Source organism: Ceratotherium simum, chromosome 27 (genome assembly GCF_057802395.1).
Source record: "Ceratotherium simum simum isolate JZ-2026a chromosome 27, ASM5780239v1, whole genome shotgun sequence".
In the NCBI taxonomy this organism is placed as follows: domain Eukaryota; kingdom Metazoa; phylum Chordata; class Mammalia; order Perissodactyla; family Rhinocerotidae; genus Ceratotherium; species Ceratotherium simum.
Genome location: NC_141926.1, coordinates 3,008,313 through 3,035,189, shown reverse-complemented (window position 1 = coordinate 3,035,189; position 26,877 = coordinate 3,008,313). Strand labels below are relative to the sequence as shown.

The following is a 26,877-nucleotide window of genomic DNA, read 5'->3' as shown; positions in this document are numbered from 1 at the left end:
CACCCTCGCTTGGACCCTCGCTTGGAGCACCGGCTCCCAGTAGGGTCCCTACTGCCACCCCACCCCACGGTGACCCCTGGATGACGACCCGGATTCCGGGAGGGGGGAGCTCATGCACCGAGACATCCCCAGTGCCCGCAGGGGGGACCCCCAGGGGGATAGGGGGAGTCTAAGCGGTCCACACCGCCCGCAGCACTGTCTGCCAGTCCATCTGTCCCTCTGTCCCCGCCACGCTCCCCCCCACGCCCCCATCCCCCACCCCGGTACCCCTGCCGAGTTCCCTTCCTTCACCGCCTATACCGGCCTCGACTGACCTCGCTGGTCCCGCACCCCCTCCCCCACCCCACAGGCCCCGAGCGCTGCCCCGTCCTCCTCCTGCCGCATCCGTCACCCACCCGGCCCAGTCCCTTGCCCGCTGGCGCCGCGCCCAGACCCTCCTCTACGTGTTCCTCTCGCGCGTCACCCTGTCCCCCACTCGTGACCCCCCCACGTGTCCCCCTGGCTCCCCCGCGTGTCCTCCTGTCCTCCCTCTTGACCCCCCCGCATGTCCCCCTGTCATCCCCGCATGTCCCCCCACGTGTCCCCGTCCCCTCTGCGTGTCCCCATGTCTCCCTCTCCCCATGTGTCCCCCGCGTGTCCTCTTGTCCCCCCGCGTGTCTCCATGTCCCTCCGTCCCCCCACGTGTCCCCACGTGTCCCCACGTGTCCCCGTCCCCTCGCGTGTCCCCTCCATGTCCCCCGCCCCCGCGTGTCCCCACGTGTCCCCGTCCCCCGCGTGTCCCCCTCCATGTCCCCCGCCCCCGCGTGTCCCCACGTGTCCCCGTCCCCCCCGCGTGTCCCCCTCCATGTCCCCCCGCCCCCCCGCGTGTCCCCCACGGGTCCCCGTCCCCCCCGCGTGTCGCCCGCCCCCCGCGCCCGCGGGACTGGGGGATCGCCGCGCACAGGAAGGGGCGGGGCGGCGGGGCCGAGGGCGGAGGGCGGCGGGCGGGCGGGGCGGGATGGGGGCCGGGGGCGGCGGGCGCCGCACTCGCTGAGGCCCGACGCAGGGCCGGCCGCCCAGGGCCGGAGCGCAGCGGCCGGAGCGGCCCGGAGGCGACGCCGGCGCCCCGCGCGCGGGGACGAGCAGGTGGCGGCGGTGCAGGTGAGCGGCGCGGCGCCCCGGGTCGGGTCCCCGCCGCCCGGGGTCGGCCCGGGTCCCGGCCGCAGTGGGCCGGCTGCGCTCGGCCGGCGCGGGCCTGCGGGAGGAGGGGCTGGGGGCCGCGGGCCCGGTCACCCTCCCGGCCTCCCCGGGGCCTTGTCCGGCGGGGGCCCGGGCCGCTTCCCGGCCCGCTGCAGCCCGGTGTGCTGGGCCCGGGGCGGCGGGGAGGGGGCGGCCCGGGAGGGGACCGGCGGCCGGGCCGAGGGAGGGCGCGACACCCCCTCCCCGCGGACTCTGCTCGGGCCCCGCCGCTCCAGTGCGGACGCGCCCCCCCACCCCGGCTTCGGGGGCGCAGGGGACCGGGACCCGCGCGGGGCCCGCGACCCGGCAGCCGCGGGTTAGTTTCACTTTTTGCTGCTGACCCGGAGGGCGGGCGGCAGGTGCGCCCGCCCGGCTGCTGTGCGGAGCCCTCGGCTTTGACTTTGGCGTTGGGACCAAAGGCCGGCAGTGAATTTCCACCGTTCCAGTCAGCTGATGGGGTCGGCCAGTGATCCATGAGCCATTTGGGAGGAGAACCACCGCCACCCCGGGCGGCCCAGAGGACCCTGGATCGTCTCATCCCGAGGGTCTCAGGAAAGGACTATTAGCAGTTGAAGCTACCTTGAAAAATTGTGCAGTGTTGGGTTTTTTTTTTTTTTTTTAACTTTGAGAGAAGTTCAGTGGAATAGGGAAAATGCTCTTACAAATGGCCTCCCAGACTTTTTTTTTTTAAGCACAATATTAAAAGTCCTGTCTAAGAGAATGCTTGAGCAGTTGGGTTCCTTTTCGTAGGAAATATGATCTTATGAGGAGGAGAAATAAGGGCTGTTGGCCTTGAGACAGACCGGAATGGGAAGCGGCCACCAATATTGAAAATGAAAATCATCGCAGAGCCCAAATTCGCGATTGGTGTCTTGGCGGCTGGCCGTGACCGGTGTTCTGGTGTCGATGGGGCACAGTGCTGCTGGATCTAAACTGGAAGAGCCCCTACATGTAAATTGCAGCTCTGCAGGCTGATTATACTCATTTAGGGATTGCTAATCAACGTGTTTTCTGTTTAAAAGCTTCATAAGGGGTCTCAGTCAGATTCTGAACATTCTCTAATTGGATCATTTCCTTACTGCTCCCCGGATGATCATGACTGTGCCCCTTCTCTCCCCCTTGAAGTTTCAGAGTTAGCCATCAGTTAGCCACTGTTACAACTCACTTCTGTATCCATTTCTTGGTCACTCTTAGGAAACTTCTTAATTACATTGTTCAAAAAAAAAAGTGGTGTGGGATTGACGTAACTTGGAAGGTATAGGTGCCTTAATGTCCTGAACCAAACTTCATGTGCGTGCGGAGTGGTTGCGCTTGGCTGGAGCCTGTGTGGGGCCCTACCCGGGCATCTCTGCCAAGAGGTCTGAATCTTACTGAATAATGTTCGAGAGCAGGGTTGAAGTTGTGTAGGATGGTAAAGGAAGATGCAGGAGGGACACTTGAACTGCCAGAGTGTGGGTTCTAGAAGCTTGCCCGGATGCTCCCTGCGCCTGCACACACGATTATTATGAAGCGGATAGATTAAGTCATAGTCGTTTCACTTTACAATTTGAAACAACTCCTTTAAACCTCAAGCATTCTTTGGTTAATCAGAAATAAAATCCATGAAATTCCTGAGCAATTGTTTTACCAACCTCAGGCCAACCTTACTGTAGCGTGAATTTCTCAATGAGAGGACGGAGTAACTGGAGATCTGAGTTACACGAGTCATTGAAAAGGAAACAGGCCAATGTAGCCAGTCCCGTCCACTGCTTTGCTCTATAAATATCAACCAGCCACAACTTGTAACAGTAAAATATTAGCTTTTGACAAGGCCAGAGAGGGAGACGAGGGTGGAAGAGGAAGTCGTTTCTTCTGCCAGAGGTGGGTTTTGGTGGTGAGGGGAGGCCAACCGCTAACAGCGCGGGGCCCTGGTCTACACTGTCAGCCTCCCTCTGCTGTCTCCCAGGTCAAGTCAGGCTGAAAGTCAGTGGGAGGTGTGTGTTTCAGGGGTGAAAGGTGATTGGACAAGTTAACCAGACCCTCCTCCCAAAAAACCCCAGTAAATCTGGCTCTTGTCAAACACCACTTCTGCTTTTCATTTTCCCTTTTTATGAGAATTTCAACATTTCCCTCCTGTCTCTGATTTGACCAGAGATAAAAATTTACAGACTTTCAGCAGACTGATGGGTCTGAGAAGATGGGAGTCCACGGATCTTAGTTTAAATTCTGGCCACCCCGATTTGTGACCTCACCTTCAGCGGGCGACTACACCGCCGTGTTTTCTCAAACCACCGTTTTACACACGTCAGGAGCTAGCCCTGTGTAGCAGAACCCATGGGAAGCATGGATAAAAATGGGCAGACCAGATCACTCTGGTGGATACACTTTTTCTAGATTCCAAAATAAAACGGCTACTTTCAGTTAGCTGCCCAGCCCTGGCTGTGCGTGTTTTGATTATCTTTGTGAAGCAAAGTGCAAGTGACCGAAGCAGCGATGATCTTGGACGGCATCTGCGTGTTTCTCTTGGGATGTGGAGGAGCAGTGTGGATGGGAAAGTTGGCCCAAGTCCTCCCTGCAGGGCTGAAGGCTTTAACCAGCCCTGATGCTGTGGTGTAATTGGCCACGTCTTCTCCCAGGCATAGCTAGAAGGGTCACAGATAGCTACATTTTAGACGTTAGTGTTAGCAAGTGGAAAGAAACACGTGTCCTTCAACACGTAACAGGCAGGATTCCTCCACCTGGCCAGAGCGCTTTTTATCACCTAGGGTAAAAACTAAAGCTCAGGGTGAGGGCAGCATGCCAGCAGCCGAGAGGCTTGTCCCCAGGCCGCGCGGGGTGGCCGTGCATCATTAATGTGGACGTCTCCATTCCTTTCTGAAAGTGGGTGGGGAATGAAATCCGTGATAAAGATCAATAGTAGTGAATTTTACCACTAGCATTATTAACAAGCTGCTGGGGGGAACTACCTTTACCCGGATCTCTTGTTCCCCCCGGGACGGTGTTCCCGGATAGTGGCAAACCAGGTCGGGGAGCTGAATTCTGGAGCTCTGGAGATGGCAGCTCTTTTTCTTTTCATCCCACCATTTCCGGACCTGAAAACTTGATAAGTATACGCTGACGTTAAATGTGTCCCCTGCCTTGTAACTTAGGCTTTGCTTATGACTTTATAACAACAGCTGCAATTACTGCGCCTCTGTGAGATGTTTTATGTGCTTGTTTTGTTGTTTAATTCTCAAAACAACCCTGTAAGGACAGCGTGTTGCCCATTACACAGATGGAGAATCAGAGGTGGGAGAGCCTCGCCAGGGCTGCTCAGGTAGCAAGTGGTGAACCCAGATTTCAAACAAAGGTCTGCTTGAGTCCCAACCACCTTGATGCTCAGAAAACTCAGTATGTGAAAATCTACATTTTTTAAAACGGAAACGAAGTGATTGTCTTCATGGAAGTATTCATTTTAAAACTTTTCACTTGTAGAAGCTTACACTTGGTGGACTGGGGGATCAGCCATCCCCATCCGAAACACTAGATGTATGCTAGATATGGTGTTGGATGGGGAAGAAAGGAAACTCAGTTCATGCAAATTCATTTGCTCTCAGCTTTCATCATACACTTGGTGGGAGTGAAATGGAGAGCTATTGACTCTTCATATACAGAACGTGCTGATGACTGGGTTGAGCTTTTCATAGATTGATTTCTAACTTAGACCATTGTCCTGGTCTAATTGGAGTGATTGAACAAATGAATGTACCTTCTGTTAAGATACATGTAATCCTTACGTTCAGAGAAAAACTGATCAATTGGTATACCTTGCAAAATATGGTTTGATAGCAGCAATTCTTGCCAAAATAAGACAGAAGTCAACTTGTTAAATGAAGACTCATCAGTTTGGGATATATGGGAAGCAGGGGGCCAAGATGAAAAGTGCCAGGAGGTTTGTGGGGAGAAACACTGTGGAGGCTGCAGGGAGGGGGCGGCAGGAGGCGGAGAGAGCCCTCAGACTGCCGTGCTGGTCTGACCCCTGTGAGAGGAGACTGGAAGGGTGGAGGACTAGGGAGGAAGAGCCTCAGGCCTCAGACGCAGCTCTGAGAGTCTTAGCCTTGGGGTCCTCAGGCCAGGATCCCCTCATCCCCAAGGGCTGGGCCCTGCCTGAGTGCCCCCTTGAGCTGCCTGGCAGAGTGTGGCCTCGGCTTCTCCCTGTGCTGGGGTGGGGGGCCCAGCGGTGCTGCAGCCCAAGACTCACCATGTGGCAGGCTCTCTTAAAGGAGGTCTGCGTGGTGAAGATCCGTGACGGCCTCAGAGACCAGGTTAGTGACTTGGCGATCCACAAAAACAGGAGAACACGGTAAAAATAATCCTAAATTAAGAATCACGTGTTAATAATCGCATGACACGGGTGGTGGTTTGGTTTAGCTGTAGAGCAAGCCTCATGGTCCCTGCAGTCTCCTAGAGCTGTTTTGTGAGTTCCTTAGCTGTAAGCAGCAGTGAGCTGGTGTACAAAAGGGAAGGGGTCCAGGGATAGAAAGACCCAGAGTGCTTCCAGATGGAGACTAGAGGCCAGAGCACACACGGCAGCACGTCACTTCTCTAACTCAGGGCACGTATGACTACAACTTACGTTCTAGAACGTTGGTTAGAAAGTGTCTGCAGTTCAGGTCTGGCTCCAGGCTAGCATGGCATTTTCCTGGAGCCCTGACTGCTTTGTACCTGTCACTTCTTTTCTTTAAATTCTAGTGATTAGACCCAATTTAAGAAATTGGGTCTCAATGTTTCTTTTTTTGTAAACAAAGCTACACATGAAATTTGTAAACACAGATCCAACAGGGGCCAGGCAGGCGTGTGAGCCCGTGAATGCAGGTGTGGGGCTGAGCCGGGTGGCCGTGCGCGCATGAGTGCTGACTGAGTGCCTCTTCTCTCACACTCAGCTCGCCTGACACCCAGCGGACACCGCCAGGTGGGGGCAGGACCAGAGTTGCTACATGTTTGGTCTGCTAAAACCAGCCAGAAATCTGGATTTTTATATGGAATTATTTATTTTTAACAAACTGTGCAGGCAACAAAAAATGTTCCTGCCTGAATTCAGCCTGTGGGCCACTATTTTTACAAACTCTGGTTTAAAATATTTGCTTGATTTTTGAAATAAAACTGAGCTAATTAAATGAGAACAAAATGGGCACTTCCAAAATGCATGCAAGAGGAGCAAAAAACGAATAACAGAAACCCAAGACTTCAAGTGCAGATGGAAACCAGACTTGTCCATCCTGTCTCCAGCTCGGGGGCTGGAGACAGGCCATGGGTTCTGGGATGGAGTGGAGGAGAAGGGAAGAAGGCACCAAGAGAATAGTGTCAGTTGGGAAGCGAAGGAGCCTGTTATGTCTCTCAGTGCGTGCAGGAGGCCCTGCTAAATCTACGTGAAGATGTGAAAAATAATGTTGAGAAAATGCATCCATACGTTTGCCAGAAGGCACTCCTGATCTTGATCTGTTTCCATGGAATGTCTGTGTCCACGTTTCTTGGTTCACGTGTAGAGACATGTGTGCTCCCTAGTGTGCTCCACGTGGAACCCTGGGTGGTGAGTATGGGTGCGTTAGAATTTACACGTGAGACTGGGCTCCTTCCCAGAACGATTGTCCCAAGCTACACAGCCACCGACAGTGTGTAAGGTGACCCACACGCTCTTCAGCCCTTGGTATTGTCATTAATTTTTGCAAACAGAATGGATGCAAAACGTTGTTGTCTAATTGCAGCATGGATTTGTGTTTCCTGCTTGATGAAGCTGAGTGTCTTCTTATATCTGTTAGTCATACACTCTTCTTCCTCTGTGAATTCCTTCACCCGTTTTCCTATTGGGTTATGTCTTTTTCTTATATATTCTTTAGTTGTAGATCTATATGCTATATTTTCTTACGTATTCAGGATATTAATCCTTTGTCATAATGTGTGTATCAGATATCTTTTCCCAGTCATGTCTGGCCTTTTTATTTTATTTTGGTGAATAGAAATCCTTAATTTAATGTAGAATTTATCCATCTTTTTTATGGGTAATGCCTTTTTAGTGTTGCTAAGAGGTCCTTCCCAACCCTGGGGTCACTAATGTAGCCTGTATTTTCTTATAGAATAGAAATTTTAAAGTTTGCTGTCCACACTGCAGCCTTTCATCCCTGCAGAGTTGACTGTGTGTGGGGAAGTAGGGGCTTGGTTCTTGTCTGTGCCCATATGGAGAACCAGTTGTCCCCACACCAGTCCTCAACTACTCGGTCCTTTTCCCTGCTGACCTGTGGTGCGACTGTAGCCATGTGTCCAGGTTCTCTCCATTTGGTTCTCTGTCCCCCTGGCCAGTGTGTCTGCATGGGCAGCCTCTCAGCCCCGCATCATCGTAACTGCCCAGCTCTCTACCCGCTGTCTGGACATCCCTCACCTGAGGTGTCTAGGGCACCGGGCTGTTCCTGTTTGTTGCTTGTCTGTGTGAGTGTTAAAATCAACTTGTCACGTTTCATGAAAAACTTTGTCAGGATTTTGACTGAAATTGCGTTGACTCTGTAGATCAATTGGGGGGAATTTTTAGTCTTTATGATATTAAGTCTTCCTGCTGTAAACATGGCATATGTCTCCATTAATGTAGATCTTCCTGAATAGCTTTCACTAAGGCTCTATAATATTCCACATACTATCTTACACTCTGCCATTAAATTTATTCCCAGGCATCCTTATTAGTTTTGTTGCTTTCATAAGTGGTGTTTTTAAAATTTATTTATTTTTATGTAAATTTATTTTTTTATTGAAGAAATATTTCTAACTCCTTGTTGGTGTTGAACAGAAATGCAGTTGATTTGGGGTACTGATTTTATCACCAATCACCTTGCCAATCTCTATTTCTTATAATTTATTTGTAGATTTTGGGGATTCTCTGCACAGACATCCAAATCATCTGGGAATGGTGATGGCTCTGTTTCTTCCTTTAATATTTTTCCTTCCTGTTTTCCTGCCTGGACCGGGCCTTCAGGACAGTGTTGGAGGAGCATGATGGGGCATGCTCATCTTGTTCCTGATTTTAGGAAATGCTGCTGACGTTTGCCCTTCTGGTGTCGGTACAAACACAGAGACTGCTTAGCTCTGAATCTTCCCACTGCTCCTCCTAGGATCAGAGGAGGCAAACAAACAGAAAGAAAAATAAAGAGATGAGGATATTAAAGACTTGCCTTCATTGGTCATCGTGGAGATGCAAAAATACAGCCACAGTGAGATGCTGACCTGCCCCAAGAGGGTGGCTAAAATGTCGAAGGCCTGCCCACTCCAAGTGTTGTCGAAGATGCAGAGCAAATTGAGCTCTGGAGTGAATGTGCATGGGAACAGCACTTTGGAGATGGCATGCCATGTTTGCAGAAGAGGCCGTTTCTCGTCTAGGTGTGCCCCCAGTGTGTGCTCATCAGGACACAGGAGCAGGATGTTCATAGCAGCACGATTCATGATGGTCAAACCCTGGAGGCGCTCTAAATACCCGTCTCCAAATAAAATGAAGAAAGAAGTGGTGTGTATTCACACAATGGGAAAGAAGGCGAAGTAGCTACCACCACAGGCAACAGCAAGTGTGACTCTTACAGGTACGCCCAGCAGAAGGAGGGAGGCATGGAGTGTACGTACCTTCGATTCCATTTCTCTGAAGTACAAAGGCAGAGCCAGGCCGTGCTGCCAGGGGTCAGGAGGGTGTCACCAGCAGGGCGGGGGGCAGGGGGTGCATGCAGGGGCGTCTGGGACACTGGGAGCCCTTTCCTTCTTCATCCAGATGTTGGTTACACGGTGTGTTAGTTTGTGAAGCGTTTAAGTGCACTTAAGGTGTGTGCACTTTTCTATACATATATTGTGCTTAAAAGTTTTGAAAAAAGAGTTAAAGAGAAAATTATAAACACAGGAGACAGGCAAAGGAATCCGACAGGCGTATCCTCAGTAACCAACTATGCGTAATCAGGGAACCAAAACAACGCAGCCAGCAGTTATACAGACTGATGCTTCCAGAAGCTTCACTCAAGTAGGAGAGGAGCTGCCTGGGTGCTGAAGGGCCTTGCGCCACCCAGAGGGGGCAACAGAGAGACCCCTCCTTGCAAATGTTGGAAGTTTGAGGTAAACATCTGGTGGGCGTCTGAGAGATGGTTGCCCAGCAAAGAAAGAAAAGCAGGTGGCCGGCGACTCTCCCACAGAACCACCCACACCCCATCACAGCGAGAGGGTCCAGCAGAGAACATGGGGCCACAGACTTTGTGTCCCGCCAAGCTGTCCTCCCGGGGCCCATCAGAGCTCAGGGAATGTGCTGTGGGAGCCCTCCTGGGGAAAGCATCTCCAGGACGAGTGCCAGCCAACTGCAAGATGACAGTCCAGCGAAGCGCCAGCGGTGACGGAGCAGGGGTTGCCTGCAGGGCAGAGGGGCCCGGAGGGTGGTGTACGGCTGTGAGGGTGGATCACTGTCCAAAGGATACAGCTGACACGAGAGAAGAGGACGGGAGAGTGGCGGAGAGTGGAGGGGCCTGTTGCCTGGTCGTGTGCCTGGGAATCAAAGCAGACAGACCACGCAGTGGCAGTCAGTGTGTTTCAGAGCACACCCTTGAGCTCTAATGTCCTGTTGGCCACAGCTAGGAGTGACAGGGGATGGGGGTGTCATTTCACAAAATAAGTGGTCCAACGTCCTGGAGTGGGATGCACTCTCCCCAAGAGGCTCTGAAGGGAGTGAAGGGTGCAGCTGCTGTGGGGGGAAAGGGGACTCCTCGTGGTCACGTGGTGGCCAGGGCGTCTGTCCTTCCGTCTGGCAGCTGCACTCCTGGGACTCATGCTACAGGTACACCTTTGCAGGTGTGAGCCGACCAAGGCAGGGCTGTGCATTTCAGCACTGGCGACAACCCAAGGGTCTGTCTCCAGGGGCTGGTTGGGTAAACCAGGAGATGCCTGCAGACCTGAATGCTTTGTACTTTAGAAATGGAGGCAGCCCTCGTACCCCCAGGGAGAGCTCCCAGGGAACACTGTTAGGGAACAGTGCAGGGTTAAAGGGGATCAGAGCACCTGTTCAGATTTCCCGTATTGGAGTGATGACGCGCCTGGAGGAAGAGCCGAGAAATGAGCGGTGACTTCTCGTAAGGGGTGGGATGGTGCAGCAGAGTGGGTTATTAACATATCTCATTAGACTTTGTCACCTGTTTAAAACAACGAAATTACAAAAAAGGAGAATGCTTATTTCTGTGTAGATGCCCCCTTGCAGGTTAAGAAAGTTCTCTTGTTTCTAAGAATATTTTACTGAAAATGTTTCATCAGAGACTTTTTCTGCATGTATTGAGCTGATCACATAAGATTTTCTCCTTTTATCTGCTAATTTGGTTAAGTACATGAGTAGATGTCCTTGCTTTTCTGGAAATATCTCATCTTGGACATGAGATACGATTTTTTACTACATTACTGTGTTGAGTTTGTTCAGAATTGTCTGCACCTGTGTTCAGAAGTGAGTTTGGTTTACACTTGTCCCTTGTTCTTCTGTTGTCATCTGGGCCAGTGTCTGGATTGTGTCCTTCTATCCATCTTGGTTGGTGTCTGGATTATGCTGGTCTCATGATCCACGTTGGGTGGTATCACCTCTTTTTTCTGTTGTGTAAAAGGCTTATGTAAGATTGAGATTATACATCTCTGATGTAATTTCTTAGTCTGGGCCTGGCTTTCGTGTGGATCAATTTTTGTATCCTGGTTTGATTTCTTTAATAGTTGTATATCTGTCCAGGTTTTCCAGTCGTTTTTGAATAAGATTTGGGAAGTTATTTTCCTAGGGAGTGATCTGCATCCATTATCTGTGGCTGTGTAACGAGTAACGTCCACGCTTATTGGCTTCAAACAGCAACACTTATTGTTTCACTGTTTCTGTGGTCCAGGAATCTGGGCACAGCTTAGCCGGGTCGTCAGCCTCGGGGTCTCTCACAGGCTGTGATCAGTGTGTTGCCCGGGGCTGTGGTCTTATCTGAAGGCTCAACAGGGGAAGGATCCCTTTCCAAGTTCACTCCTGGGTTGTTGTCAGGGTTCGATTTCTTGCCAGTTGTGGTTCTGGGGCCTCCCCAGTGTGGCAACTTGCTCGTCAGAGTGAGCACACAGGAAGAGCAAGAGAAAGAGCCAGCAGGAAAGTCACATGTTGTCAAACCTCACCCCGGAGGTGACCTCCTGTGACTTTTGCTGTACTCTGTTAGAAGAGAGTCACTAGGTCCAGCCCCCTCCAGGGGAGAGGACCACAAGAGGTTGTGAACCGATGGGGGGTCATCTTAGAGCTGTTTTCCACATTGTCCACTTCATTCAAGTTGTTAGTTTCTTGGTACAAAGGTCATAAAATTTTCTTAATTTTTAAATCTTTACTATATCTGACATTCAGTTCCCCTTCCCTTCCTGAAGTTGTTTTGCCTTCCTTTTTCCTTCATTCATCTCTGCAGAAGTTTATCTACCTTATTACTGTTCAGGAAGAAAAGAGGCAGCTTTTGGCTTTGTGGATCATCCCCATTGCATCTTTGTTTTCTATGTCGTTAATTTTTGCTTTCATTGTCATTATTTCTTTCTATGCTCATTGGGTTTATTCTCGTGTTCTCTTTCTAGATTATTGAGTTGAAAGCTTAACTTCTACTTTATTTTTCTAAGTATGGTATCTTAATATTCAGTCTTTATTGCTGTCATAAGCATTTAAGGCTATAACTTTCCCTCTTGATTCTGCTGTACTGTATTCTGTAAATTTTTGTGTATAGTATTTTCATTGTTCAGTTCTAAGCATTTTAAAATTTCTGTTATTATTCTTCTGTGACCCATGAGTGACATGGAAGGCACTTTTATTTTCTAACTGCATGGGATTTTAGGTTATATTTTTATTATTGACTTCAGCTTGAAAGCCTTGTGGGTGGAGGACGAGGTCCGTGTGGCACTGACTCTGGCATGTTTTGAGACATGAATTATATCATGTCACCGTCTCCTGGCTCATGTTGTCGCTGTGGGGAGTCGGCTGTCAATTCAGTTGTCCTTCCTGTGTCAGCAGTAGGCTTTCTCTCTGGCTACATTTATAGTCTCTTGACCCCCGGGTCTCTTCAGTTTCACTATGGCATCTCTAGAATGGATTTATTTTTATTTATCTTGCTTTGGATTCAGTGTGCTTCCTGAAGATAAAGTTCTGTGTCTGTCAGTAATTTTGGAAAAATTGCAGCCATTATTTTGTTGAATTTTGCTTCTACCTTGTGCTTGACTTTCTCATACCATCCTCCAAGCCTCTTCAACTCCTGTTCACATTTTTTATCTTTTAGTCATTTTGTGGTGCATTCTGGGTAATTTCTCCAGCTTTCTCTTCTGGTTTACCAACCCCGTCTTCACCTCGTCTAATCTGCTATCTAGCCTGCTCGTTAGCTTTTCATTTCAATGACACATTTTCGTTCTGAAAAGTTCTCTTTTGTTCTTTCCACATCTGCCTCTTCTCTGGCTTGGTGTTCTTTTCCTTGCACATATTCAATTTCCTCTTTTGTCTCTAAATATATTTATTTTATACACTGCAACTAATAATCCCAAAATAATAATTATACCAAATGTAATACCAAAGTCTAAATTCCTTGAGGGTTAATTCCACCACTTGTTCTGCTGCCTCTTGCTCCCTGAAGCTACTAACTCACGGGTTTGTGATTTTGGACTGTGGGCCTATATTCGGGTGAGCTTTGTCTGTAGATTCCCACGAGGTTCACGGGGCAAAGTCTCCCTGGAGAGGCTCTGCTTCTGCAAGGAGCCCAGGAGTGGGACTGACCTGGAGCCATTTTAGGTTCATTTTCTGGACTCACAAAGGGGACTTCTAAAAATGTCATTGATTAAGAAGGAAAATGATTCCCAAACAAGACTCTCTGAAGACATTGCGAATGGTAGGGTGAATCTGTACAACTCCTGCTGAATAAAACGATAACGAGAGTAGAGGAGTGTCATAGATTTCCGTACACCTCAGTGACTGAGCTGAGGTGAGGGGAATGTTATCCTGTCCTAGAGCTGCCTTGTGGGAGACAAACGTCACATCCAGCGAGTGTAAAGCTGGGAGGACCCTCCCTCCCAGCAAATCGTTATCAGGTGCTTTTAACCAGTTTGGGGCACAATTGCAAAAGGTGTCTCAGATTTTGTCCTCAACAAACTTAACTTTCTGTTGACTTCTCTATCATCCGTTTAGCTGAGATGATTTCTGCTCTTTTACAATAGGCAGACTAAGTCACCATTTAAACAGTTTTCTCCAAATAACTTTTGTTCGGTAGCTGAAAAACTACCATGCATATACAATACATGGTGTATACCAATAATAGTTAAAGAGCTTGATTTTTCAAAAGTGGTTAATAATAATTAGTTCAAGATCATGACTTTTTTTGAAGATGATTATTACATCTTAGTGTGTCAGATTTTGAAACTAGAAAATAAATGTTAAGGAAAAGACTATTAAGCATCTAAAATGGTCTTATCCTTGGGGCTCTGTGGAGGTTGTCTTCCCGCCGTGTGGTCTCACATCCCTCCTTGTATTTTAATTACCTGTAAGGCAGTGATTCCAGCTCTCTCTCTCCTTTTCTGTTCCGATTCCAAAACCCCAGGCCGTGTATTCCACTGCAGACTGCGCATCTTCTCTCAGGTCAGGCATCCCAATCTCAGCGGGCCCTTTCCTGTCTGTTCTTCTGGCACCCACAAACCTTCCTCCCGTCTTCCCTGTCTCCTGCAATGAAATCACTGTCCACTGGTGTCCAAGCCAGACCCCTGGACCCTGCCCGTGACCCCCTTTCCTCCATGTCCCTCACACCCTCCCCCAGCCAGTCACAAGTTGAACCTCACTGATTCCACCTCCCATGTCATGTACTCACAACCCCCCACCCCCACTTCCACTGCCCTCTAAGGGTCTCCCTGCCTCCAACTCCACTCCCATCAAACTCATTCCCTATGGTGCATCTGAAGTCGTGTTTCTACAGCCCACATGTGGTCCCTGTCACCCCCTTGCTCTGGTCCCCCACAGTGCCTCCCCACTGATGCTGCCCCTCCTCTTCCTCATGCTCAGTGCTCCCACCACCCACGGTCCTCAGGCCTCTCCACTGAGCCGCGTTCTACCTTGGACACTTTCTTTGGACACTCTTTCCCCCTTTGCCTGGTGAGTTCTTACTCATCCTCCAACTTGGCTGTCACTTTTCGAGGGAGGCCTCCCCTCTCCCGAGTGTGAATGAGGACATGCACGCACACGCCTGCGCGTGCTGGAACCACATTTGCATATGGTCTTTGAGGCCCGCTTTCTTCGGTTCACATGTCCTGCTCACCTTTGCCGTCTGCCCTGTCACGAGGTAAAGACCATGAGGGTTGCACTTGACTCCATTGTGTGGACATAGATGTAAGCAGCCAGCACTCACGTGTGTGAAAGCACTTTGTAAAGTGGTGTGCATAGACTATGCACCCCGTGTGTGTTGGAGAAGTGACGTTGCATTGGCGGTGTGTGGCGAGTCCTGGCCGGGCTGCCCCGGGGACAGTGGCACTTAGAAAAAGGTGACTGAGATCGGTGAGCGCTGAGAAGGGAGAGCGAGAATAGAGCCAAGGCTGGCTCTGCCCAGCTTGTCCTGAAGCCGGCCCTTGGTGGTGCCCTTGGGCTTCTGCCGAGGGTCCCAGCGTGCCTCTCGTCCTCCGAGGTGGCTTCCTCTGTCTTCCCTTGGGTGCAGACGAAGAAGGTGGTGGGTTTGTCCGTCTCTTTACTGTTTATTCTTGGAGAAGTGTGGTGGCGTCACACCAAGTGTCTTGCTGTGTCCGGCCGTGTTTCTAGAACACGGGAAGGCTGTGTGTTCCATCAGCTGTCCCACCAGTCCGGCCAAAGCTGGTGTGTATCTGTCATCGCGGTACCCCGAGATTGTGCCAACCTTTCATTTTCCTTGTTGCTGAATCATTTCATGGCTCAGCAAATCTGAGAGGAGCATCTTTTCTTCCCCTCAAAGCCAGCAGTCCGAGAGGAGCTGGGCCTGCTGGCGGCGGCTTGCTGTGCCACACTCACCTGGCTCTTTGGCGGGACGAGCCGGGCGCCTTGTCCATCGATTCTCGTGTTCTTCTCGGGGGGGTGTGAGGGCTGCATCCGGGAGTCCCTGGAAGGATGACAAGCCAGGGGACGTCACACGGAGCTCAGTTCAGGCTCCTGGGGAGATGGCCTCTCCTGCTCTGTTGTCAGGGATTCTCATGGGCTCAGACGGGATAATTTCCCTTTTCTCAGCAATTCTGTTTATTGCCATTTGTTTGTGGGGGGTCACATATAGTCCTGTGGCCTTCGGAAAATAAATTTCAAAGTTTGCAGTCACTTTCATGGTAGGACAGGCTTATTTAACCACAGTGACTTTGCCAATTATTCTTATTCCCACTCACATCCATCCACCAAAGACCGGAAGCAAGTGCACGGGTAGAGAGAGGCACCTGTCCCGCCCCTGTGCGCTAATGCGGAGCCAGGGGCAGCGCACCTGAGCATTTCAGATAAGCTTTATTGGACGTTGTGTTTCATTTGACACGTGACAAGTGGCAGTGTGTTAACTGTGCATAACAGTAGAGATTTGTCACAAGGCTGGTGGTTTGACTACAGAGTTGATCTTTCCTAACATGGTGAGGGGGCCGGTGCGGGCGGGGAGACAGACAGAGAGACAGACACAGAGAGACAGACAGACAGAGAGAGAGACAGAGAGGGAGACAGTGAGAGAGACAGACATAGGGAGAGAGACAGACAGACAGAGACACAGAGAGGCAGAGACAGAGACAGACAGACACAGAGAAAGAAAGAGAGAGAGACACACACACACGGAGAGACAGACACAGAGACAGAGAGAATATAAATAAGAGAGAGGCTTCTTATAAAGAAGAACTATTTTAGGAAGAAAAGAAAGTTGAAAAGGAAGTGATGATAATTTATCGTTTATACTTTTTTTGTGTGTGAGGAAGATTGGCCCTGAGCTAATATCTGCCAATCCTCCTCTTTTTTGCTGAGGAAGACTGGCCCTGGGCTAACATCCGTGCCCATCTTCCTCTACTTTATATGGGACGCCGCCACAGCATGGCCCCACAAGCGGTGCGCACTGGGGATCCGATCCAGTGAACCCTGGGCCACCGCAGTGGAGCGTGCGCACCCAACTGCTTGCGCCACCGGGCGGGCCCCTCGTTTATACTTTGTCATTTATTAGATATTTATTTCCAGAAAGGGATCAGTTTCTTCTCCTTCCAAATTTTACAGAAGAAAAAGAAAGTCACAAGTATTTAATAATTTTGTCAGAATTTTTATTTTGGTACTTGTGATTGTATTGTATTTCCAGGAATGAGTTAGCTTCTTTTTTTCTAAGTAAATATTTTAGTGTATGAAAACACATAGAATATTGAACCCCCTGTCCCTACTATCCAGTGGAGGAATCAACCATTATAGATACATTTGAAGCCAAAGAGTTGGTGAAACCAAATCTTCTAAGATTCTTAGAAGAAGACGTAAAGGGAAAAGATCAATAAGCCGTGGGGCGTGTGCTGTGTCTGCAGCCGTGCTGTGGGGCGTGACACACCGACGTGGCCGGGCTGGGCTAAGCGGCGCTGTCAGTCTGCGACGCACACCGATTTCAAAGACTTAGTGTGAAAAACGGAATGTTAACATCTCATTAATATACTTTTATCTTGATTAGATGTTGAAGTGATAACATTTTGGATATATTGGGTTAAATAAAGTCTAAATTACATTATTTTTGCCTGTTTCTTTTTACTTTTTGTTGTGGCCGCTAGAAAACTTAAAATTACAGACGGAGCTCGAGTTTGTGGCTCACGTCGTGTCTCCATGATGGTGCTCCTCATGATTCTGAGTAGCCTCAGGAGAGAGGAGCTTTGGGACAGTGGACAAGTCCCTCATCTTTGGGCCCCGCGTCCCCTGGAGTAAAGGAGAGGGTGGGCTAACGTGTATGTCTCTACCCTCCTGGCCCCCATACCTCCTTCAGAGAAGCGCAGTCAATACGTGTAAAATGCTAGAACAGGGTCTGCCAAATACTAACCACCAAGTGTGTTTTATGTTATTATTAATAAAATATCTTGTGTCTCTTTTGAAGTATATAAATGAATTTTGTAGATTGTCCACACCCAGAATTTCAAAAGGATTTGTCCTCCAGTCTGGAGTTGCTCAGGCACGTCTACACTGGAAGACGGGGTGATCTGGCACCACCCCGGGACATACTGCCCTGCTTGGCTCAAGCGCACTGAGAGGGGGGTGGGCCGGAGCCCTGGTCCCTCGGAGGCGTTGTGTTGGGGGTGACAAGGCATAGAACGTCCTCCTGGGCGTATCTTGTAGGTAGCTGCGCTCCTGAAACATTCGGCGTGTGTGACAACCGAGCCACGCGGTGTTGGTGTCCCAGCGGAGTCAGGCTCTGAGCGCTGAGAGCAGGTGGTACCGGTGGACAGGGCATTGCAGGGCCAGTCGTCGCCATGACAATGAATACCGCCACCCCACCCCCCGTTGCCATAAACGTCCCTGGGGAGCGAGCAGTAAGGTCCCGTGGGACCCGTGGGTCAGAGGGCCCCTCAGCGCCGCCCCTGGGTGGGCTTACAGGAAGCTGCTGCCCAGCTCCACCTGTCGTCTCTGTCCTCAGGGCCCTGGGCACGGTAGGCTGGCCGCTGAGCAGTGTCCTGTGCCGCAGCCCCGGATGCCGTCTCTCCCTTGTCGTGTGGACCTCGTGTGCCCGAGGGAGCAGACACCAGGTGGCTGGGGGCCCTCTGGGCAACCCTGGCTTTAGGGCCACACCCCTATGGGGGCCCTGAAGAGGGAGAGAGCAAGCTTGCCCTTACTTCAGGGAATGTTTGGCACATGGACATTTCAGAGGAGAAGCCCAGGGGTGCTATAGATCAGGAACTGTCACACAAATGAGGCTATTTCTTGTCCCCACCTGGCTGGGTGATTCTGGCAGGCGCTCAGAGGCCACTTGAGGGCTGGCCTGCTTGGAGGCAGTGCTGTTTGGACTGTCAGAGCAGCAGCCCCGGGGTCTCCCGGAGGCACACGGCCTAGAGCAAGGTGGCTCCGGGCTCCTTGCCACCCCCCTCCCATGAGCGGTGGGACCCCGACGTCACTGCAGCTCACTGCCCCCCCCACCAGGCCGACTCTCGGCCCTTGGACGGGAAGACCCATCAGACCATGTGAGCTACGGCCCAGCGAGCAGCCTGTTCCTTACTCAGCCCAGCCCTGTGTCCTCCACAAGCGGCCTCCAGGAAGGACCCCTGGGTCCTGGGGACTTCTCAGCTGGCTGTAGGGCTGGATCTCTGCCATGGGCATAGGTGTTTGTCTCCTAAAAGAGGCACCTTTGACCAGCTGGTCACTGCTGTCACGAGGCAGGTGTTATCCTGTCCCAGAGCACGTGGCACCTTCGTGCACATCCCAGGATAGTCTCCAGGACTGCGGCCCCTGCCCAGCCCTCTCCTCTCATGTGACCCCCTTTATCCTTCCCCCTCCCCTCCTCTCTCTCCCTCCCTCCCCCACTGTCCCCCCCCCTTCTACCCACACTCTTCACCCCCCTCCTTTCTATGTCGTGAAAACACATGACTGTCGGTGAGGCAGGTAATGCCTTTCTCAATACAGCAGCTTTTCATAACCCACACGCTGGCTTAAGACCAATAATCTCTAGTCTTTCTGTATCTCCCCTTCCTTCTTGCCATATTTTCTGCAGTTTCTCAGTGGAGCCCAGTATTTCCTAATCAGGAGCCACAGCAGCCCCTCCCTGGGCCCCGCCTGGCCTGCATGGACCCTGCAGTCATCGCAGGCACAGCGCTGGCCAGGACGGTTGAGCTGGGTGTGCCCAGGTGCTGGGGGTCTCAGAGAGATCTGAGGACTTGACCTTGAGTGTGGGCGTTCCAAAGCAGACACTGGCTATTTGTTGTGTGTTGTGTTTCTTGGTCTCTGCTCTCCCTTCCCCCCCTTACCTTTCATAATTCAGTTAACCATGATGCTTTACTTTTTCTTCAAAAATATAATATTCACCCCCACAAGAGATTTTGTTTTAATGGAAGCACTGGTTTTACTGAAGAACAAGGATTTGCCTCAGCCCAGTGGCCAAGCATGGCGGCAGGACCGTGGGCTCTGGACAGTTAGTGAGAGTTCAGTGTTCCATCTGAGCCCCAGGGCCTCCCGTGGTGGCCGCCCCTCCTTCAGGACCCCACAAGGGTGGGCGTTTGGGACCCAGAGCAAAAGGCTCTCGGGCTGTCCGGATAGACTGTTGACAGCCTGCTCTTCAGTCGCTGACTGCCATGCAGGGGTGAGGTTCCATTCTCCGCACTTCTACTCGGTTCTTGAATAAATAACCTTCAGTTAAATTTTTTTCTCTACCTAGGATTGCCAGTTTCTTCCTTAAGCTGATCTGGAGGAAGACAGTGTCACCCTGTTCTGTGGGTCTGTAGGCCCAGGCTCTGGCCAGCCAGGCCCGGAGATGCTGGGCATCTGCAGAGGGTGGGTGGTCCCCACTGAGGAAAGGGGGCAGCAGGCCAAGCACGCAGGGTTTCCAGGGCCCCCGGGGCTGCGGTGGGACTTCCGCAGCAGTCTTTGGAAGGTTCTAGTGTTCTTTGGGTTTTCTGTATCTTCTTCAGTGTATTTTTGTCAATTATTCTTCCTAGAGATTTGTCCTCCTAGCAACGTTTTCAAGTTTATTGCTGTAAAGCTGTTCATAATACCCTCTTATTTAAAAAATTCTGCAGTACATGATTGTGCCCACTTCTCTCTCCTGACATTATCCACACTTCTCTCTCTTTATTTTGTCTCCCTTGTCAAAACTCTGTCTATTTTATTGATCCTGTCAAAGAACCAACTTTGTGGCTTTCTGTCTGTTTTTTCATTAATTTCAACTTTTTAAATTATTTCCTTCCTTCCTTTTTAATTTACTTTTTGTTTTTCTGACTTCTTATGTTTTAGGTCATTTGTTTTCAGCTTTCTAGAATTTTCTACCACACACTTAAGTGTAACCTTCCATCCCTTTGAGAACTGTTTCACCTGCAGCCTGTAAGTGGTGATATGAAATATTTTTGTCACTATTCCATTCAATAGGTTTTCTAATATCTAATTGATTTATTTTTTGATTGTTGATAACTGTTTTGAATTTCTAAACATATGGAGATTTTTCCAAATATCTTTTTGTTGCTTTTTTTTTCCCACGTCAATGCATTGTGATCAAAGAATATGCTGATTGATGACTGTCTTTTGAGTTTGTTGAGACTTGCTTTATGGCCCAGCATATGGTCAAATTTTGGAAGTGGTCTGTGTGTCTTTGAAAAGATTGTATTCTGCAGCTGGTGGGGGTAGTGTTTTGTGTAGATTCATTAAATTTATTAACTGTGTTGTTCAAACCTTCTATATCATGTTGGCAAACTGCAGCCCGTGGGCCCAATCTGGCTTGCCACCTGTTTCAGGAAATAAAATGTTGTGGGATCACAGCCACACCCGCTCGTTTATGTGTTGTCTATGGCTGATCTCACTATGACTTTGATAGAGACCATTTGGCATGAAAAATCTAAAATATTTGCTCTCTGCCTTTTTCCAGAAAATTTTTGACAACTCCTGTGTCTTGTTGATTGCTATGTCCACCTGTTCTGTCAATCACTGAGAGAGGTCTGTTAGAGTCTCCAGTTATCACTGTGGACTTGTCTTCTTATTCCTGCACCTCTGTAAGGTTTTGCTTTATGTATTTGGGGGCCATGTTATTGGTGCTACATTGTTAAAATTGTTGTGTCTCCCTTGTGAATGAAGAGTCTATTATTATGATCTTATTGCTTCTAATGCTTTTTGCCTTTATGTCTACTTTGTCTGAAATTCATGTGGCTGAACCAGTTGCCTTTGGTTAGGGTTTGCTTGTATATCCCTTTCTATTCTTTTATTTTTAACCATTCTGTATCTTTATGTCTTAGATGTGTCTCATAAACAGCATATGATGAAAGGTTTTTTTTTTTTCGGTGAGATTTGGTCTAACATCTGTTGCCAATCATCCTCTTTTTACTTGAGGAAGATTCACCCTGAGCTAACATCTGTGCCAATCTTCCTCCACTTTATATGTGGGTTGCTGCCACAGCATGGCTGGTGAGTGGTGTAGGTCCACGCCCGGGATCTGAACTCACGAACCTGGGCCGCTGGAGTGGAGCACACCAAACTTAACCACTACGTCACCGGGCCAGCCCCAAAAGGTGTTTTTTAAGTTGAAATTTGGCAATCTTTTTTTTTAAGTCTGACAATTAAGAAAATTTTAACTGGAGCCTATATCTGGTTTACTTTAAATGTAATTACTGATGGATTTGAGTTAAATCTGCCACCTCGTATTTTGCTGACTGTTTCATCTGTGCTAGGTTTTTCCCCTTTCCTTCTCCTTTCCTGCTTTTTTTGAGGTGGTTATTGACTCTTTCATTTTTTTGCCCTCTAGCAATTTGGAAGTTATAGACTCTTTCTGTTCTTTTGATGGTTTTCCTGGAAAGTACAACATTCTTACTTATCAAAAGTCTAAAATTAACCAGTCCTTTACCCTTCAGGATGATCCGAGGACCTGAGAACACCCCAAACTCCCCCTCCCATGGATGCGTTGTTGTGTCTTTATTTTTTTAACCTCACGACACATCGCCACTATATTATCAGTCTTAGTTTTTGATTTAGATTTGTACACATATTTGCCACTTTCTTTGCTTTTTGTTTGTTTTTGTGTCTCTGGCTTTCCACCTGATCACTCTCCCCTGCTTGAAGTATACATGCATCAGACCTTCCTTCAGTCAGTCCACTTGCAGCAAACCCTCCCCACGTTTGTTTGTCTGAAGTGTTTTTAGTTTTCCCTGCTCCTTCAGAGGTGAGTTTGCTGGCTGTTGCATTCTTGGTGGGCAGTGAGGTTCTTTGGCACCTTGACGGGATCAGCCACTGCCTTTGACATCTTTGTATGATAGGAAATCATTGTCAGGCTGTCTCCCTTTGAAGGTAATCTGCCTTTTTCTCTGGCTACTTTTAAGATAAAAATTAAAAACCTTTGTGCTTCAAAGGACACCATCAAGAACATGAAAAGACAACCCACAGAATGGGTGAAAATATTTGCAAATCACATATCTGACCGAGGATTTGTATCCAGAATATAGAAAGATCTCTCACAAGTCTGAGCTCTTTGTGACTGAATACCAGGATGTTCTCGGTCTTACTCAGCGCCCTGGGAAGGGACACAAAGCGAGAAAATGAAGGCCCTGCCTCCCACTGCAGTGCGTGCTCCTCCTCGTGAGCAACACTCCGCTGTGGTTCGGAGAATGCCGTCCTGTTCTGTGCAGTAGCCCTTGCACTCGCCTGCCCCTGCAGGGAGCAGCATCCCGCCCCCACCTGCTCCAGGTCCTGGAGAGCCTCTGGGCATCTCTCAAGACTTCTCAGGCGTCACCTCTTCTGTGCAGCTTCTTCTGCCCCCGCCCTAGGTCAGGCTTGGGAGAAAAGGTGACGTCAAGTGCTGAGCTGTCCGTGACTGAACGTCAGTGGTGATCTCGGCCTTACTGAATAAATTGGAGAGAATTATTGAGAAGAAGGGCCTTGAGCGTCTCAAGGTGTTGTTGGCACCTAGTGTACTGTTCCGGCGCTGCCTTGTCTTCTGGCTAATTCACTGCAGGCTCGCTGTTCTGGATTAACGTGGGCAGGTGAACAGCCCTGAGGTGGCCTTCTAAACTAGCACCTGTGCTTTTCATGCAAGGCTTCCGTTGAGCGTGAGTGATCTGCAAGTGGAAGAAGAAGGTAAATGCTTTTGTTCTCTTCAAGGATGGCTTCTGTTAGCTGTGCCGTAGTCAGGAATTTTCTGGAGACTGAGGTTCTGCTTTGGATTTGCAGGTCAGTGCTTCTCAGATAACCTACATCAGTCCAATCCATTAGAGATGCCCATTGTGGATTAGTGAAAAACTGAATTAAAAATGCAAGATTCCAACATCTACTTCTAGTCATGACGGGATGACAGGGACCTGACTTCACATCCCACCTCCAGCATCTGGAAAACCAAACACAAGAACGTGACGCTCCACATTCTAGACACTGCCCAGCAGGAGCACTGGGCAGGGATCCCCCAGAGAGGGCAGGAGTGAAGAGGGCCCCTGCCCTCCCAGCTTATTGCCTGCAGGGTCCAGCTGAGCACAAGGAGAGGAGCCCAAGAGCCGGTGGAGGCAGAGTGTGGCATTGAGGGGCTCCAGGAAGGCTAGAATTTGTGGAGAAAGTACTGGAGAGGGTAGGATTGCCTAGAGAAGAGCTCTGAGAGCTGAGGGGGCCTCTAGTCCTCAGCTGGGTGTTGATCTGTGCATGTGTGTGCAGATGCCACCAGCTTGAGGGGGGAGGCTCTGGAGAGGAGGAGGGAGAACAGTTCCTGCGGGTCACCAGGTCTGGGAACGCAATGTGTGTTCTCACCAGCAAGATGGAACCAGACCTCACAATTCAGAGGGTGTTGGGTGGAGTCCTCAAAGGTCATTGCCCACACCCTAGACGCGACCCTGCTCAGGACTCACCTGAACAAAGCGTAAAGAAGCCTCGAAAGGGCCAAACTAATGCTAAGTAAGCTAATGACATCCCCAAACAGAGCCTGACACTATTTAAGGACAACAACAAAACTCGGCCTCCAACACATCAAGTTCACGATGCCCAGGAGCTAATCAAAATGACTTGCCAATCAAATAAGTGGGAAAATAAATCCCAGAAGAGGAGAAAGATCAGTCATTAGAAACAGATCCAAGTGGACCCACATCTATCCAGATGACAGAATGAGCAGACAAGGATGTGAAACGTGCATTATAAATATGTGCATGTGTTCAGTGACACAGAGAACATGAACAAGATGAGAAAAGGGAAGATATGGAAAGACCAAATAGGTGCTCTAGAGAGGGCAGTGCACTGATGGGGTCATAGCAGGTCAGACATCGCAGGATCAGATCAGTGTTCTGGAAGACAGAGTGCTAGAGACTTCCTAAAATGAAACACAGGAGAAAATGGCATCTACGGAACCATATCAAGAGGAACAATAAATACAAAATTGAATCCAGAAAAGAGGTGTGTGTGGTGGGAAATATTTCGAAAACACAATGGCTACAATTTTTCCAAATTTGATGAAAACTTATTTCCAAGAAGCTCAACAAACCCCAAGCAGAAGAAACATGAAGAAAACCACACCAATGTACATCATAATTGAATTGCTGGAAATCTTAGAAGCAGATTTTAAAAGCAGCCAGAGGCAAAACCCTATGATGTGCAGAGGAACAAAGATGAAATTACAGCAGACTTCTCATCAGAAGCTATGCAATCTAGAAGACGATGGAGGAGCATCTTTAAAATACCGAGAGAAAAAAATCTTCAACCTGCAGTTCCATAGCCAACAGAATGTCTCTCCAAAGTGAAGGAAAAATAAAGACTTTTTCAAACATTCAAAAGCTGAAAGAATTTACCACCAGCAGACTTGCACTCTAGGAAATAAAGAGGAAATGACACCAGATGGAAAATTGGATCTGAAGGAATAAAGAGCAGCAAAAATGCAGGCAAATATAATAGACTTTTGACCCCTCATTTTAAAAAAGCCCTTTAAAAGATAATTTACTGTTTAAATTAAAAGTAAGAATAACGTTTTGTAGAGTTTATAAGTAGAAGTAGGACATATGACAGCAATATGGCACGAAGTCTAGGAGTGAGAAAATGGAAACTGTTTTCAAATTCTTAAAATGCACGCGGGGTATTGTAATAGTCTTGGAGGGGCTGGCCCAGTGGCTTAGCAGTTAAGTGCGTGTGCTCCGCTGCTGGCGGCCCGGGATCGGATCCTTCGCACGCACTGACGTACTGCTTCTCCGGCCATGCTGAGGCCGCCTCCCACATGCAGCAACTAGAAGGATGTGCAACTATGACGTGCAGCTATCTGCTGGGGCTTTAGGGGAATAAATAAATAAATAAATAAAATTAAACTCATTATAATAGTCTTGGAAGGTAGACCATGCTATAGTAGAGAGATATATTGTAAACTCCAGGGCAACCATTAAAAAAAAACAACAAAGAAGTGCAGCTAATAAGCCAATAATGGAAATAAAATAGAATCATTGAAAAAAATCATGAATCCAGGGAAGACAGAAGAAAGGAAAAAAATGAAACAAACAAACCCAGATAGAACAAATAGAAAGGTGACAGATTTAAACCCAGCCATATTGACAATCACATCAAATGTCCATGGCCTGAAAACTCCAAATAAAAAGCATTTTGTCAGAGAGTGTCAGATCAGATAAAAAAGATTAGATAAAAGTGCTATCTACGTTAAATATAAAGACACAGATAGGTTAAAAATAGAAGATTAGAAAATGATAGACCAAAAGATAGCCAAAGTGGGTATTTTAATATCAGACAAGTTAGATTTCAGGACAAGAAATATTTCCAGGAATAAAAGTGATATTTTATAGTGATAAAAGGAGTCAGTGCTTCGAGAGAACAAGACATACTGAATGTGTGCACTTAATAACAGACCTTCAAAATATGCGTAGCAAAAACTGATAGAACTAAAAGGAGAAATTGACAAATCCACAGTTATAGCTGGAGATTTCAACATTCCTCTTTCAATAATTAACAGAACAAGTAGACAGAAAATCAGTCAAGATATAGAAGACTTGAGCATTGCTAGTTGGTGTTTATAGAACACCCCATCCAACTACTGTGGGACACACTTTCTCTGCAAGTGCACATGGAGCAGCCCCCAAGGTTGAGCCATAGAACAAATCTCGATAAATGAAAAAGGACTGAAACCACACAAAGTATTTTCTCTGACCAACAAAAAATTAAACTAGATATCAGTAATTGAAAAATATCTGGAAAAATCCCCCAATATTTGAAAACTAAAGAAACACGCTTATAAATAGCCCATGGGTCAAGGAAGAAATAAAATAAATTAGACAACATTTTGAACTGAGAGAAAGTTGAAATCTAATGTTTCAGAGTGTGTGGAATGCAGGTAAAACAGTGCTTAGAGAGAAGTTGATAGCATTAAATGATGATATTAGAACATAAAACCATTCTCAAATCAATGATTTAAGCTTTGAACTTCAGAAAAAATAAACAATGGAAAAAAATAACAAAGAACAGAGATCAATGAAATAGAAAATAAACAAGAGGAAAAAATCTATGAAACCAAACTTTGGTTCTTTGAAAGGATCATTAAAATTGATAAACCCCTAGTTAGACTGATCAGAAAAAAAAGAGAGAAGAAAAACTACCAAAGTCAGACATGAGAAAGGAGAAATCACTACACATCCTACAGATCTTAAAATGATGGTAAAGGAGTATTATGGAAAACTTTATGCCAGGGAATTTTGCAACATAGATGAAATGGACAAATCCCTGGAAAGATACAAATCACTAAAACAATAAATCAAAATAGATAACCCAATAACCCTGTATCTATCAAAAAATTGAATTTGTGTATAAAAACCTTCCAATGAAGAAAACTCATGGCCCAGATGACTTCATTGGTGAAGTCTATCAAACATTTAAGGAAGAAATAATACTGGGCCGGCCCCGTGGCTTAGCGGTTAAGTGTGCACACTCCGCTGCTGGCAGCCCGGGTTCAGACACCGGGCACGCACCGACGCACCGCTTCTCCAGCCATGCTGAGACCGCATCCCACATACAGCAACTAGAAGGATGTGCAGCTATGACAT

The 26,877-nt window shown here is 48.4% G+C and overlaps 1 protein-coding gene across 2 annotated transcripts in view; it reads left to right on the top strand.

Moving 5' to 3' along the window:
- The first annotated feature begins 1,021 nt into the window (after nt 1–1,021).
- AGPAT3 (1-acylglycerol-3-phosphate O-acyltransferase 3) overlaps nt 1,022–26,877 on the top strand; it is a 99,202-nt gene continuing 73,346 nt past the window's right edge. The window contains exon 1 of one of the 2 annotated variants that reach the window (XM_087418010.1): nt 1,022–1,140. The gene's annotated coding sequence lies outside the window, so the exon portion shown is untranslated. The remainder of the gene's footprint in view (nt 1,141–26,877) is intronic. The other variant, XM_087418009.1, reaches the window with a different exon arrangement.